The sequence below is a fragment of the Centruroides vittatus genome, unplaced genomic scaffold (genome assembly GCF_030686945.1).
Source record: "Centruroides vittatus isolate TY-2023 unplaced genomic scaffold, ASM3068694v2 contig_726, whole genome shotgun sequence".
Classification (NCBI taxonomy): Eukaryota; Metazoa; Arthropoda; class Arachnida; order Scorpiones; family Buthidae; genus Centruroides; species Centruroides vittatus.
The window spans coordinates 483532-498734 of NW_027122463.1; the positions used below are offsets into that span (position 1 = coordinate 483532).

General features: G+C 26.7%; 1 pseudogene; it reads right to left on the reverse strand.

Moving 5' to 3' along the window:
• Positions 1-15203, reverse strand: part of LOC136980820 (cell adhesion molecule Dscam1-like) — a 146586-nt pseudogene that overhangs the window by 34101 nt on the left and 97282 nt on the right.

The following is a 15203-nucleotide window of genomic DNA, read 5'->3' on the forward strand; positions in this document are numbered from 1 at the left end:
CATTGAACAGAAAGATCTAAGTTATTCTTAAATTCATTTCTATTTATAAAACAGATAAGAATATTCAAAATTTAAAATAAAGTTATAAGCTGGGAAGTAAATTTTGACAGGTATACGTTTATAGGTTATATATCAACTAAAAATTCCCAAGTTGTTGCAAAGAGAAATAACCCAAAAATTCTAATGTATGAAAACATTTTATACATAAAACAGAGAAAAATATACCTAAATATTAAAAATTAATTATGATTAACTTAGTTAATTCTTAAAGAACACTTTAATAATGATATAAAGAAATATGACAGAGCAGTCTCAGTTAATACAATCAAACCTGTAAATAACGGCCGTTTATAGAAATGGCCGTTGTTTGCAGGTTAACTTGTATGCATTTTTTTGTTTAAAATACATAAATAAGTTCTTGAAAGATAAGTACTGTTTACAGGTGACCGTTATTGGAGATTAGACTTTATTTATTAAAAAAATACTTAAACAAATAATAACTTATTCCACGACTTTTTACTTATTCTAATTAAGTATAACATTTTATTTATATAATTTTAAAAAATTATTTCTCAGTTATGCAGCTTGTTTCAGCCTCTGTAAGTTTTAATGACACCATTTATACTTCTGTGGTTTCAGAGCAAATCACGCTAGTATAATTCGGTAAACTGCGAACTTTTGTATTGTATAAGGACAACAGTACATATATTTTATGTCTTCATTGATTAAATTAAGTTGAAATAAAAACAAACTCAATTTTCCGAGCTTCAGCTAATCCATAATTAGCCTACAGATGAGATAATTATGGGAGCAGTTTGCAGAATTAATGACGATTCTTAATATTTCAAGTTCCAAAAAAAACTAATATTAATTTTTACACTGTGACTACAACGATGTTTTAAGTATATCAAATTATCTTTGTGATATCTTAAATCATATTATTATTCCTAAAATATGAAACCTTGAAATTGTATAGATTTTTCTTAAGGTATGTCTATAAGAAATGGATTTTATGTAAAGTTAGCAACATATATTTAATTAAAAATTCAGATAATTATTATAAACTTCTAAAAATAAGAAGGAAATGTATATATATCAAAGGACAAATAGTAATATTGTATATGTTTGGAGTGATACTAGAAGAATTGGGTTCAAGTAAACTGAATATTACTTGAGGTGTTGTAGTTTTAGTTCTAAAAGTATAATATATATATATATATAAGAAATAATACAATATTTTATATAAGATTATATAATTGAAAAATAGTTATAAAACAGACATATAAGCTTATAGTTATGATGTTTAGCGCATTTCTAAGTATTTAAATTTCTTAAATTTACAGTAAACAAACAAGCATCTAATATAAAACTATAAAATATGTTATATAAAATATAGTATATGATAGTGTGTGTGTGTGTGTGTGTCTGTCTATATATATGTTTATATATACGTACAGTAAAACCTGTGTAAACCGGAATCGCACAGTACCCGATATTTTTTCCGTTTTAGGCAGGTTTTCCTGTATATACTATCATATTCTTTATATAACTTAGGCTTTATATAACACTATAAAAAATCTGTAATATAAATCGTTAAAACATGTATACTTTTATAATCATGTATACATATATATATTGCAATAGTATATATTTGAATTTTAATTTATATTTTCAGTTAATAACTTTATGATTGTATTATCAATAGTAGTAAAATGTAAATATAATAATAATCATGACCGTGGAGAGAGATCACGAGTCCTCGGTCAAGGGGCCTTCTATCAGTTATTACATAATATTCACGGTGTATCATATATCCTTTTACCCCTTCTTTTAAGCAATTGAAATTACATAAATTTAATTTCTAGACTTTATAATTAAAATTTTATTAAACAGATTCCAGCTCGCTGCCCTGTACAGGTTTGGGCTCATAAGCTACATTTACGATTTCTCCTCCCTATCGTTAGACTCGAAGATAACTATTCATTAGAGAATATATTTCTATTCAACTCTAAAATTTGCAAATTAACTGTTTCGTATCAGATCAATAAGGTTATTCTTTAACATTATTTTAAACGTGGTAATAACTATAAACAAGCAATTTTCAGTAAGAATTTATTAAATTTAGAATATATATTTCTAAAATTGATTTTTTAATTGAAATGAATGCAACAATTCAAAAAAAAAATTCTTAAACTATTAACCAGTAAAAAATAATTTATCAAATCGAAAAGAAAGACGTTTGAATTAGATCCAGATTGAATTTCTTTCAATGTACTCATTTCACTTTAAGATCGTATGCTAATCAGATTTAAAGCAAAAAGAATATTGTAAAACCTTCTATTGTTGAATTAATTTGTATTTGCTCAGTATAAAAATTTTCGAAAAGAATTTTTCTATTTTGAATTTAAAATTCTCTTAACATTACAATACAAAATACGATTATACAATTAAATCTTGTTATAATCGTGGGTACTTCAAAGCGACAAGTAGCCAAGTAAGCAAACCAATGGCATACGCCGTTTCACTGGTTTGCTTACTTAGTTGCTTGTCATTTAGAAGCACCCTCGTGTTATAGATGCTGAATTTAACAAGATAAAAAAAAAATCTAAGGAAACAACTTTACGATTTCTAAAATTTTATATTATATTCTTCAATATAAACATTTCTTCATAATAAAAGAATGTAAATTTATTTTATTATAACGCATTTAAAATTGAGTATTGATCCTTTAAAATTTAATAAAACTTACTTAATTTTATACATTAGCTTAGAGCCAAATTGAATAGTAAAATAAATCTTTTATTAAATATATAAATTTAATATATATATATATATGACATTTATCATGCAATATTCAAAATATATCAACAAATTATTCATTGCCTTTATTTATATTAATAAAAAGTACTATTTATTTGGATTATTGAACATATTTTAAATGTAATTGATATTTATATTCTTGATTATAATTAAAATTAATAAATACATTTTTAAATAAATATAAAATTTAATAAATAATTTATTTAAATTTTTTATGTGAAAAATATAAATTAAATTTGAGACATGTTTATTAATATTCTATACAATTTTTTTTTAATCAATTATAAATTGAGATCATGAATAATTCTTTGAAATCTTTTGAATATTGCATGATAAATATTATATTTATTTAATAAAAAATTTATGCTATTATCCGATTTAACACCAAGTTAATGCAAATATTTCTAGAAATTCAATGAAAAGTTTAATGAAAAAACTTTATAAATTATTTATTTATAATTAATTTTGTAAAATAACTAACAATTCGATTAAAATTTAATGTTGTTTCACTAATAGAGAATCAAAAATATATTATGTACTGTACTGTACATGCTGATCCATTATCATCAATTATTCGACATTTTTATGTATTTTCAAATATTTTAAAAAGTAATTCTTTTATTATATTTCGAAAATTTTTATCGATTCTTTAATGGCTCTACCTTTACATCGCACAGAATACTTCTCCTTTTAACTTTAAGATGGTTTCACATTAACTTAAATGCAACTCGTACGTTTCTTGTATTCATTGTTAGAACAAATCTCATATATAAAAAGAAACACAGGTTGTCGACAAGTCGAAATTTCATAAAATTTAACTAATTATATGTAATAATGCATAGATACAGATCTATCATTTGAAATAATAATATTAACATAAGAATTTTTGTTAGTATTTGCACTCTACACATAATTTCCTGTAAATCTGTTTCTATTATTATTATTTATTATTATTATTTTTTAACTCTCCACCTTGAGGAAACTAAAACAGTTTTTTTTCCCCATACTTATTATGGGTTAGGTCTACCACGAGGACATCCAGGTGGTGACGTGGAACCTGACATAATCCGAGTCAACACGTGGGAGTTTTTAAATCTAGATGCTTTCAGAGTAGCATGGAACACGTCTAGATGACAAGCAGCTAAGTAAGCAAGCCAATGACATAGTTCGTTTTATAAGAAACAGACTCTGTTGACTTGCTTACTTAGATGCTTGCCATCTAGATACACCCATGCTGGGTGACTTCATCTATTCTCTTCGTCCGACCAATTTTATTTACTATACAATGTATTATAAATTTAAAAAAGAAATTATCACAATAAATTTTGATCGATTGAATTAAATTTCTTCTTAAGAGAATACCATTTAAACAATTTTTCCGTTCCTCTATTTTCTCTAACCGTTTAAAACTGTGGAATAACTTAAAACAATTGAAGCTAAACGATTTCATTTAAGATAATCGAATTTAAAAAAAAAATTAAATTTTGAATAAAAACATGTATTTATATAGGTTATAAGAAATTCGTACACTGTTCAATCATATTTTTAAAATTAACAATTTATCATGTATGGATGCTACTTGCTGCATGACATACCATGAAATAAATGAAAAGATGTTTGCAGAAATATAGATTTTTTAAGATATGGATCTATTAGTTGAAGGAATTTTTTCGATTTGAAGCAAACTATTTATTTTCTAAGCAGTAACAATTTAATACATTATCGTGTTTCCATTATTACTTCGGGCATGTACAGTACAGTACGATGCGATGAGTATTTTGTAAACAGTTATGATAAGACAGGAAAAATAGAAAATATATGAAAATAAAGAAAATAATAGGTAAATTTATTATTTTTTATTTACAAAATTTTCTTTATAAAGCTTTATAGAAGATGTAATTCAAACAAGAACTATTTCTTTAGTGATAGTAAAACTCCGTATAAAAATAACGCGCTTATCATTATTTTAATGTATTGGTCATTCAATAAAGGTTATCAAAATTTATTATTATTATTATTTATTTTTTAAACAAAATTTAAATTTTTAAAGATAATTCTGCAATAATTTCAAGTAAACTGTTAGGATCTAATTGAATGATGATGGTTACGAATATCAATCAATGGTAATGATTAAAAAGTTGTAAAAATGTACAAAAATTGACTTCCACGTCTACAAAATATTAAATAAAATGTTAAACAGTAAATTAAACATCTTAAAAATTGATTTAATGTGATGATATACTGAAATAAGCATATACAATAAAAATTTTCTAAATTATTATATAATTTTGTAATTTTTATGTTAAATTATCACTTGATAAATAAATAAAAGTTGAAAAGAAAATATTATACAAATTCTTAGATTATAAGCTATTTCATTTCTCAAATAATAAAAATAATTATCTCTTATTATTTTCTTCATGAGAAGGAAGAAATCAATGTAATTTAGATGATGGGAACGTACCATGGACACTTAGACTAATCACACTACTCAGTTCAGATCCAATTCCATTTGTTGCCTGGCATAGATAATAGCCAGCATCATCTCGAGCCACATCTTGTATTGTTAGTGAACCGTTTTCGAATATCTGATAATGATAACTAGTACTTATCGGTCGATAATCTCTGGCAGTCACACCTAGAATAATAACAAGCTCGTTGAAATTATTAATTAATTTATATTAAAAAAACACTGAATGATATAAAAAATATATATACCAATCGCTTTTTCCCATCTAATTTGAGGTTGAGGATATCCTTCAGCTTGACAATCCAGTGTTACGCTTCTTCCTACCAAAACATTAGCATCCGACGGTTGAATCCTCCATCTAGCAGGGACTAAAAGAATAAAAATGATACATATTATTTACTTTTACATATGCACGAAGGAAGATTTTAGTATAAACAATACCGTGAACAGTTAAAGCAGCTGTGTAATTAACAGTCGCAGCTTCGTTTCTAACCACACAAGTGTATTGACCATTATGTTTCGGCGTAGCCTTTTCAATAGTAAGAGAACTGAAATCTTCTCCTAGGATTCTGACAGTAACATCTTCTTGCATGGATATAGGCTGATTATCTTTTAACCAAGTAATACTAAAAGGAGGATCTCCAGAGGATACAGTACAAACAACTCGAATTTTCATTCCTTCTTTCTGAGTCTCAGGAGGAAATGTGAAAGGAAAGATGAGTGGTTTCTCTAGATATCAAGTAAAACATTTATTAGTATTTTAGCGATAACTTATAGAATAATCTATTTTATTGTGATTTAATTATATTTATTATGTCGTACCAATATATAATAATTGGAGTAGTATTAAATAATTAAATTTTAATTAAATAAATTATGAAACATAATGCTAGACCTTTAATATAAATATAATTAACCTAGAAAATTCTGAATTATTTATAACTTTTAAAACAAGTTTATCTCCATTTAAGCAATATTAATTACACGAAACTAAGAGTCTACCAACAAGGATTAAGTTATAATCCTTTATTAAATCAACATTAAATAATAATTTTCAGTATTAATATTTCTCTTATCTTATTAGTTGTGTATGCATGCTTTTTAAGAAAAAAATTCGAAAATTTCTCATCGTCTTTAATGAAAAATCACCGTAGTTAATAAAAAAAAATTATCCTCTTAGAATAATTGAAAAATTATAATTAAACACGTAGCGATATTTTAAAAATTATATTTGCAGGAAGATTTTTAATTAACTAAATTATATACAATAATCAAAATGAAATATTTTCTCTTTTTATCCTTTAATGGAATTTATAAAGTAAAATTACATATTTGTATTATTTTTATAAATAATACAAATAAATTTATTATTTTTTGATTCAACTTCTTTGATTTAATATGGCATTAACCGAAGCAGTGTAAGGATAGTAAAGTATATCTTGAAAAACATCAAAAAGTTGAATTTACAAAAAAAGCACTATCTTTTCCTTAGGGAACATCGAAATTTTCTTTGATGTTCAATTTGAAAATACCTTTTACGTGGATTTTCATTCCTCCTTCTGCAGTGGCTCCTTCCGCATTTTGAGCCGTACAAGAGTAAGAACCCTCGTCTTCGGCTCGTTGTACATCTTCCACAAAGAGTGTACCGTTTGGAAACACTTGTTGTCGTCTATTCGTCGGTAATCTTCTTCCGTCTTTTAATAAGTAAAAAAAAAAAATATATATATATATATACATATATATAAATATATTCTATAAATACTTAATAAAGAAAAGCATCGATAATCTTTAATATTAATTACATTCCTACCTTTTTCCCACGTGATATGAGCAATTGGATAACCAGCAACTCTGCATTGCACCACCATATTTTCTCCAGCTACAACTGATATATCTGTCATGGTTCTTATATGTGGGGGCCCGTATACATTCAAACGACCAGAATGCCGTAAATCACCGACTTCATTCGCTGCGGTACATACATAATGACCTCCATCTTCCACTCTAACGCTACTGATATTTACGTGACTTACAACGTTCCCGCTTCTACTGACGTAATCTCCGACACGTACTCTATCGTTATCTGGCACAGGATATCCATCCAATGTCCAAGTTATTTGAGGAAGTGGCGTTCCAGTGGCCACGCATTGTAAAGATACCGATGGACCAGGTTGCGTGGTTCTATCTATAAACGTATCCAGGAACACTGGACTGGTTTCTACGAAGAGAAAATCCAATAAAATTCGCTTTAATAATGTAAATTGCTGTTTATGTAAAAATTAATTTTATATTTAATACGTTTTTTTCCCAGTAAAATCAAGTTAAAAACTTGATAAAATATTTTTAAATGTAAATTTTAATTATTCATTCGAATTCAAAATTTAGATAACTTTTATTCATTTCTATAAAAATTTATATATAAAAAATATCTAAATTATAATTATATTTTAATAATAATAATAATAATAATAATAATAATAATAATAAAATTAATTAAAACTGAATAATTTATTTTATTATTCTTCTATTTTAATGAATATAATTAAAATTTATAACATGATTTAAAATTATTTGTCTCGTAATATACATTTGAAAAATGAAAACAACTTAAAGGTTAAAATTAAGCTAAAAATTCTCTCTTTTTTTTAAAAAAAAGAAAATTATAATAAAAGGTTAACATTTTAAAAGAGAAATTCATTAAATATTTAACAGCAAGAAGAAGATGGAGAGTAAGATCTTTAACTTTTATTATCTTATATATTCATCTAGGAAATAATTTGATTTCACTTTCTCATTCATCAGTCTCTTTTAAGAAGAGGAATAATGCAAAGTAATTTCTATTCTTGACATTTATTATAATTTATCGAATATTACTTTGCGTACTTCCCTCTTATAAGAGAATAGAAAGAATTTTATTTCCTGAATAGAAAAAGAAAATAATCAAATTAATTCTTTTCTTTTCTCGGTATGTTTTAAACTTATAAATAATTTATATATTTAAAAAAAAAAATTGGGTAATAAAAATTATACGAATATTTAATGCTATTAAATAAATATTCTTATGATGTTTCGAAGATGTAAAAATACGCATTTGATGGTTATCATTTAATTGCCTTAATGTTTAATATTTTATCCACGTTTATTCTATTTATAACAGCTTTTGAATGTCAGTAACTGTAATAATATACGAATAACTTTACGCTTGTTATTTTTATACGCTTTAATGTACAAACTTTATTCAAAAAAACGAATGTAATGAATAAATTAGATGATAATTAAGCCCCGAATACATCAAGTAAAAAATTGTATTATATATTTTAAATAATTAAATTTAAGATAGACTTTTCTTAGTACACAAGAAATTCAATAAAATCAATATTTTTTAGCCTTCCCCGTAAATGTGAGGCCTGAACCAAAAGATCCGATGGCCTCTCCTGTGAGAGGGATTGTCAGCATCATAATTAAGTGATAACATATTTCGATATCGATCGTTTGGGGCGGAAAAGACATTAATCTGTCACTCTGATGGATCCAGGTTCGAGTCTGATCCTTTCCTGAGAGATTTTTTGGTGGTTCGATCTGAATATGTTGTGGGTTTAGATAATCCATTATGGGGATAAAAAAAAAGCTTCTTAGTGTCTTCAGAGCGAAAAGAATTAAGGAAAAATAGATATATAAAGTAATTATTACTGAATATAAATCTGGTTTCGCATATATAAGTTAATTTGAATGTATCAGAGCTTTCAGATGAACTTACTTTGCAAAATCGTTTAAAAGATCTGATGTCAGGCATTTAAATTATCAATAAATGTTAGTTTTTAACGAACATCATTAGTTTAAATGTGTATTTTTTTATATTAAATTCTCTAAGAATTATCGCTTAGAATATCACTTCTTGTAAAATGTTTATTATAAAATTTATTTCTATTAGCTATTTTATAATGCAGAAACTACAATTCCAATAAATAATTACTGTTTTACTGTCAGATTTTATGAAATTACACTACTTTAAATTAAAATATGTATTAATTATGCATTAAAACTGCAATTAATATAGGGTAAACTAATTTAAAAAGGGCCAGTTTATATTTAAAAAAAATAGCCTATAAGTTAGTTTTATTATTATCCTTACTCCTTTCTAATTAATTATATGGTTAAGTTTAATACAAAATATGCTAATGTTTGCTAAATAGAATGCGGTATATTTCCTAAAACCAATAAATTTACCTCCCCAAAGAGATCATAAAAGAATATTGATCTTTCGAGCCAATCACACGAATGAAAAATCGAAGTTAAGAAACTATTTTTACCAGTCTTAATGTTTATAATAAACTATATTATAATTTACGCGAAATCTGGTTTTAAATTTCAATAAAATTTACATAATTATACGTAATTAAAAATTATTAGATTAAATATAACATTCCCCCCCTTAATATTTACTCAACAAATAAAAGGATTTATTAAATTCCTGATATGAAAGTAAAATTAATCCCGTATTAAGTTGTATATATAATAATTTAATTACTAAAAGTAAATAAAATTTTTAAAAAAATGGATTAAATTAATTGGAATTAAAATAAGTAAATTCACCTCCGAGTGCCAATTCTGTAGCCGCTTGTGCAGAATCTTCTCCATTTCTGGCGTAACATTGATAGATGCCTTTATCTTCTCTTCCAACAGAGTTTATTCTAAGAACTTCTCGAGATACCAGCCTCACTTTACCTCCATTGGTCATGATAGGTTTTTGGTCTTTTAGCCAGGTAATGCCTTCTATAGGATACCCCGAAACATTGCAAGTCAATGTCACAGATTTGTCTGAATCCACTACAATTCTTTTCGGTTGAATTTCTGCCTTCAGCGGTGCTAAATGTTTCATAAATAAGTAATTAACTACCTGATAAGTAGTAATGTACATAAATTATTATTAAAGCTAAGTACAGGATCAATAGACCACATAATCTGTGTAGGAAAAATATGCGCGAATAAATTCCCATCCTCTTTACATTTTAAATAATTTAATTAGTTTTAATAACCTAACAAACTATTGAATTATTTAAAATGTTAAAATTTACGATATCTGAATTATTTTAAATATTTAAATGTAATGTTTTCTTGGGCTCTTCATTAATAAATATTTTAAATTTGTCTGCCTATCAGAATGGTGGATTTGATTTAATTTACGATGTAAGATGCTCTCGTAATTAAAACACATTTTCAAATTTTTCTGAAGGGAATCTTCTTAATAATAAGCATTTACTGGATTTAATTTAGGACTCTTTGTCGTTACACCAATCTGAGGAACTGTGTTATTTAGTACTACTTTAGAAGATAATTTATTGTAACTATAAATTGCACTACATAATAAAGTTTTTTTTTATACTGTCCAACAGAAAGACTTTTAATAAATTAATATATATTTTAAAAAATTTAATTTATTTACTAAAATAAATTTAATAGTGAATGTTTTAATGAAAATTTTTATTTTATTTTATTAAACTTATTCATCCTGCTACATTTTTTAATCAATTATAATTACTAATATATTGAATAAAGTATTATAACTACTAGAGAAGGGTATGCTAAGACAGCATTTAAATGGTATATACTTCAGTAAACAGTCAAAAATTCAACCGTTTCTAAGATAAACAATCCCATAAAGATGTGGAATTCTTGAGTTTGCAATTCTGTAAGAAGATGCCAAACGTGCGTGGAAATGAAAAGAGAGCACGTGAAACACCTGTACATATCGAGGTAAAGATTTGGAAAGATTATCCTCTTTTTTCAATTTTGTATGTCGGTAACATGACTGATTTATTTACTAGTCATGATACATATAAAATTGTTAATATCTCAGAAATGGTTGAGTTTTCTATGTTTAGGAAGAAGCCGTTTATTAATTACGTGTACAGTTTAAGAGAGAAAGGAAGGCTCAAAAAGTACGTCATAGTTCACGATGGGAAGGGGGTCGAGGCATTGTCTACGTGGATCTTTTGGAATTTATTAAGCGTACTTGTCAGTAATGTGAATATACTATCAGTTAACGTTCTGCAAATGTCAGGTAAGTGTATGAACTATTGCGTACGTAATTAAGCATATGGATTGACAGAAGTACAGTACATCACAGTACACAGCAGGGAGGGAAGAGATCAAAAGTGGATCAAAAACTGTACACGTAATTAATGGACGATCCCTAAGGAGTTTTACTCAGTGTGGTGTGTATTATCTACTTTATAATTACATATATAAGGTAAATATAAATAAATTAATTTATTAATATATTAAAAACACGTTAAAACGTACATAAATGATTATAATTTGTTAATTGATTAATTCATTTGTAATTTTTATTTCGTTCAAATTATAAATTGAACAGTTAATTAGTGATAATAAATTTAATTATTCAATCAATTCAAACTATTACAGGATCATTCACAGGGAATATAGACCCGTATAAAAATAATGCATCGAGAATTAAAATCAAAAAATAATTAAAAATTTAAAATGGATTTCATCTGATTATTAAATTTACTAATTAAATTTGCAAAATTATTTTTATTCGTATCAGTTGATTACATTAGATTACATCTTTTATTAAATTAGTCGTATAACCTTTTTTTTTTGGATCGAAATAATTATTATCGGTCCGTTTGTAGGGATTTCATTTTATTTTTCTAATTTATCGAAACTAAATTTTCAGATTTTTAAGGGCTGGATTGGATTTATGGGTGAAGGCAATGCAACACATGGGCGATCTGCCAAGGGGGGATACTTCTGGGAAGAAATTTCTGAGGAAAACTGGCCCCTATTCAGTTGTTAGACACGTGATATGGGAAAATGATCCCTACTTCGATGTTAGATACGTGAAGAAACCCCGGAAAACTTCACGTGGCTCGCCTGTTGGTGAGGTGGGAATCCACGACCGACTGTTTGTGTTCAGTGGTTTAATTCACTCGGTACTGGTGGACTAATGGCGCGTTATAGCTTCATGGGACTGAGGCAAATTTGAACTAGGGAGCCCCCATGTACAGTGTTGACTTCGTTTTTCTTCGGGGGATTTTTTTTGGAGAAATGTTTTCTTATGAAAGATTAGTTTTTGGGTTCTCCTGCTGGTGAATGCCCAAGTTAATTGCCCTTTTTCCCCATAGGATAATGAGCTACTGTGGTGGGCCTTTCAGATTTTTAGGACATGTTATTATTGCAGGTAGGAATAGTGAAAAATTTTGTTTTATTTAATATTGTTGCAGGAAAAAACGGTTTCAATACGATTCTCTGCTAATATAAAAAAAAGGAAAGAGGAAGAGAGAAAGAAAGTGGTTATTTAAAAGAATTAAAACGCCATTTCATCCCAATATTGACATAAATTCATATTTACAGCATACATTTAAGGAAAAGCTTGTATAAGTTCGGACTTTGAAGGATTACGTAAGTCACAAATATGGAGCCACACTTCTCTTTAAAACTCATAAAATTAAATGAATAAAGCAATAAATTAAACAAACAATTTTTACCACTCATCAAAATAAATTTTATATTATTTTCATGTCATGACTTTTCAAGGACAATGTATAGTCGGACTCCTGCTGATCCTTGTTTCTTAGTTTGTTTAAGCTTGTATTTCTTCCGCTCGACCGTGAATGTTTCTATAATTATATATTTTTGTACTAAGTATAAAAATATAAAGAAAGCATTTATTAAGTTTCATATATCTTTGTATATTTGTTATCGGATTAATACGTGAGCCGATTGATAAATAAGGTCTCCATTTTTATAAAATGAGTTTGGAAAGAGATAGAATAACGCGACCAATTTAAAAAAAGGAATAGTAAAAATCATTTATTTTAATAGTACAGTACATATTCATTTTTCAACATAATCACCGTTCAGATTGAAACATTTTTCCAAACGTTCAATTCATTTTTATACTCTGTACACGAAAAAACTTTCTGGTTTTTACTCGATCCATTCCCATACGACAGCTTGAACTCCAGCATCCGAAGAAGACCCTTGACCTTTTAACACCTCCTTTTGGAAACAACTAGAATTCTATTGATGCCAGATCTGGAAATTACGAAGAATGTAACTTCGGGATTTTTTAATCGTCTTCAACGAGTTCGAATGTTATCATAGTACAAGAAAGAGACAGTTATTTCTGGCCTTACACTCTGAATACGTGTCTTCAATGCCCATAATGTTTTGATAGGAGCGCAACCTTCCAACGTAAAAATTCAATCACCGATTGCTGCTTTGTATGAAATGAAGAAGAGGAGTTCGCGTTTAAACTTGTCTGTTATACACTAAAACTGAGAACACCACTCGGTAGTCATGCATAGATGACGTGTTTACTTGTAGCTACTAAATGGTGGTGATCACGAGCTTGTGTTCTCTGGCAGAACTCTGAAATAGGAGACTTCTGTGGCGGATTATGTTCCATTGAGGCCCTAGGCGCAATTTTGTTAAAAGGCCCTTTATGTAAAATGTTTTTTTTTATTTAAAAAAAGACAATAAAATCCTTAAATAATAACAAGTTGTTTTGAAGACTGTCGAGACGACGAGGCCCTATGCGCGCCTATTGAATAATCCTCCATTGGGAGACTATTTATTAATCAACTCCTAATTCAAAAAATTAAAAAGTAAAGATTCTCAACTCCATTATGCTACTATTTTTAATAAATTTAATTAATTTAAAACTTGTGTAGGCATACTCAAAACTAAGAAATATGATTTATAAATATCCAGTATCACAAAATATCCAATAATAAAAAAAAACTATTCGTTGTTAAGAAAGTAAAATAAAATGCTGTTGAAGCAAAGTTTAAATATAAATTTTATTTTCAAAACAAAATTTTTTTTCCCTCAAACTCAAACTTTTTATAAAAATCATACGTCGTTTTATTGAAAACAAAAATTTGTTATTTGTTTTCCTTTTTTCAACTTATTTAAACATTCCTGTTTTATATTTTATATATAGCCTTACAGTACAGCTATAATCTTGTTTAGAAAGTTTGTTTGCTTGAAAAGTATCTATGAAATCTCATTTTATATAGGTCTATATACGAGTATTTGCCTAAGTTCTACGGATGTTGATTTGATAAAAGTCGAATATTGATATATATATATAAAAAAACAAAGAATAAATTGGAAAAAGTTTTATAAATAGAGTTATACTATATAAAATAATTTTTAAACCTATTTTTAAGCAATATTAAATTATAAGAATCGATATACAAGGTGATTCAAGTTGCTGTGGATGAACTTGCAAACTGTGAAATTATCTTACTTTTTGCTACCTTATGTAGTGTATATATGTGAAAATATATTATAGTCAATCTCTTAACAACGGCTTCTGAGGAAAAATAGAAAATAATTGTTATTTGGAGGTTATTTTATAAAATAACCTCCAAATACCTTGATTATTTGCTCAAAAAAAAGTTTAGAAGTGGCCGTTGTTTACAGTTCGAGTGTAGGTTTATTATACAAGATTAAACTCGCGAGCACAGCAAAGAATCTCTTTACATTTTAATTAAATAAAGACTATATTATAAAGGATAATATATTTACCGGTTTATTTATCGGCTTTTAATAATTCAAGCGGAAACAAATCTGATAATACGATTAATTCTCATTCAACTCATTTTACGATTTTAGTCACAATTTACAAATTATATAACTCTTACGTTTGAAATTTGATAAACAATAAAAGACTATTTTCCTTTGAAATGCGATAGATAATAAAAGATCTCATTTCCTTTTATTTGAAATTATATTTCAAGCATTAATACAACATGAGAAAATATATTTTAAATAAATATACTGTATATATATAGCTGTAACCAGCGAGATGTTGAATGGATCACATTTCTATAAGTAATGGTTATGGATGCTGAAGAAATTCGCTTCTCCTGATAAATAA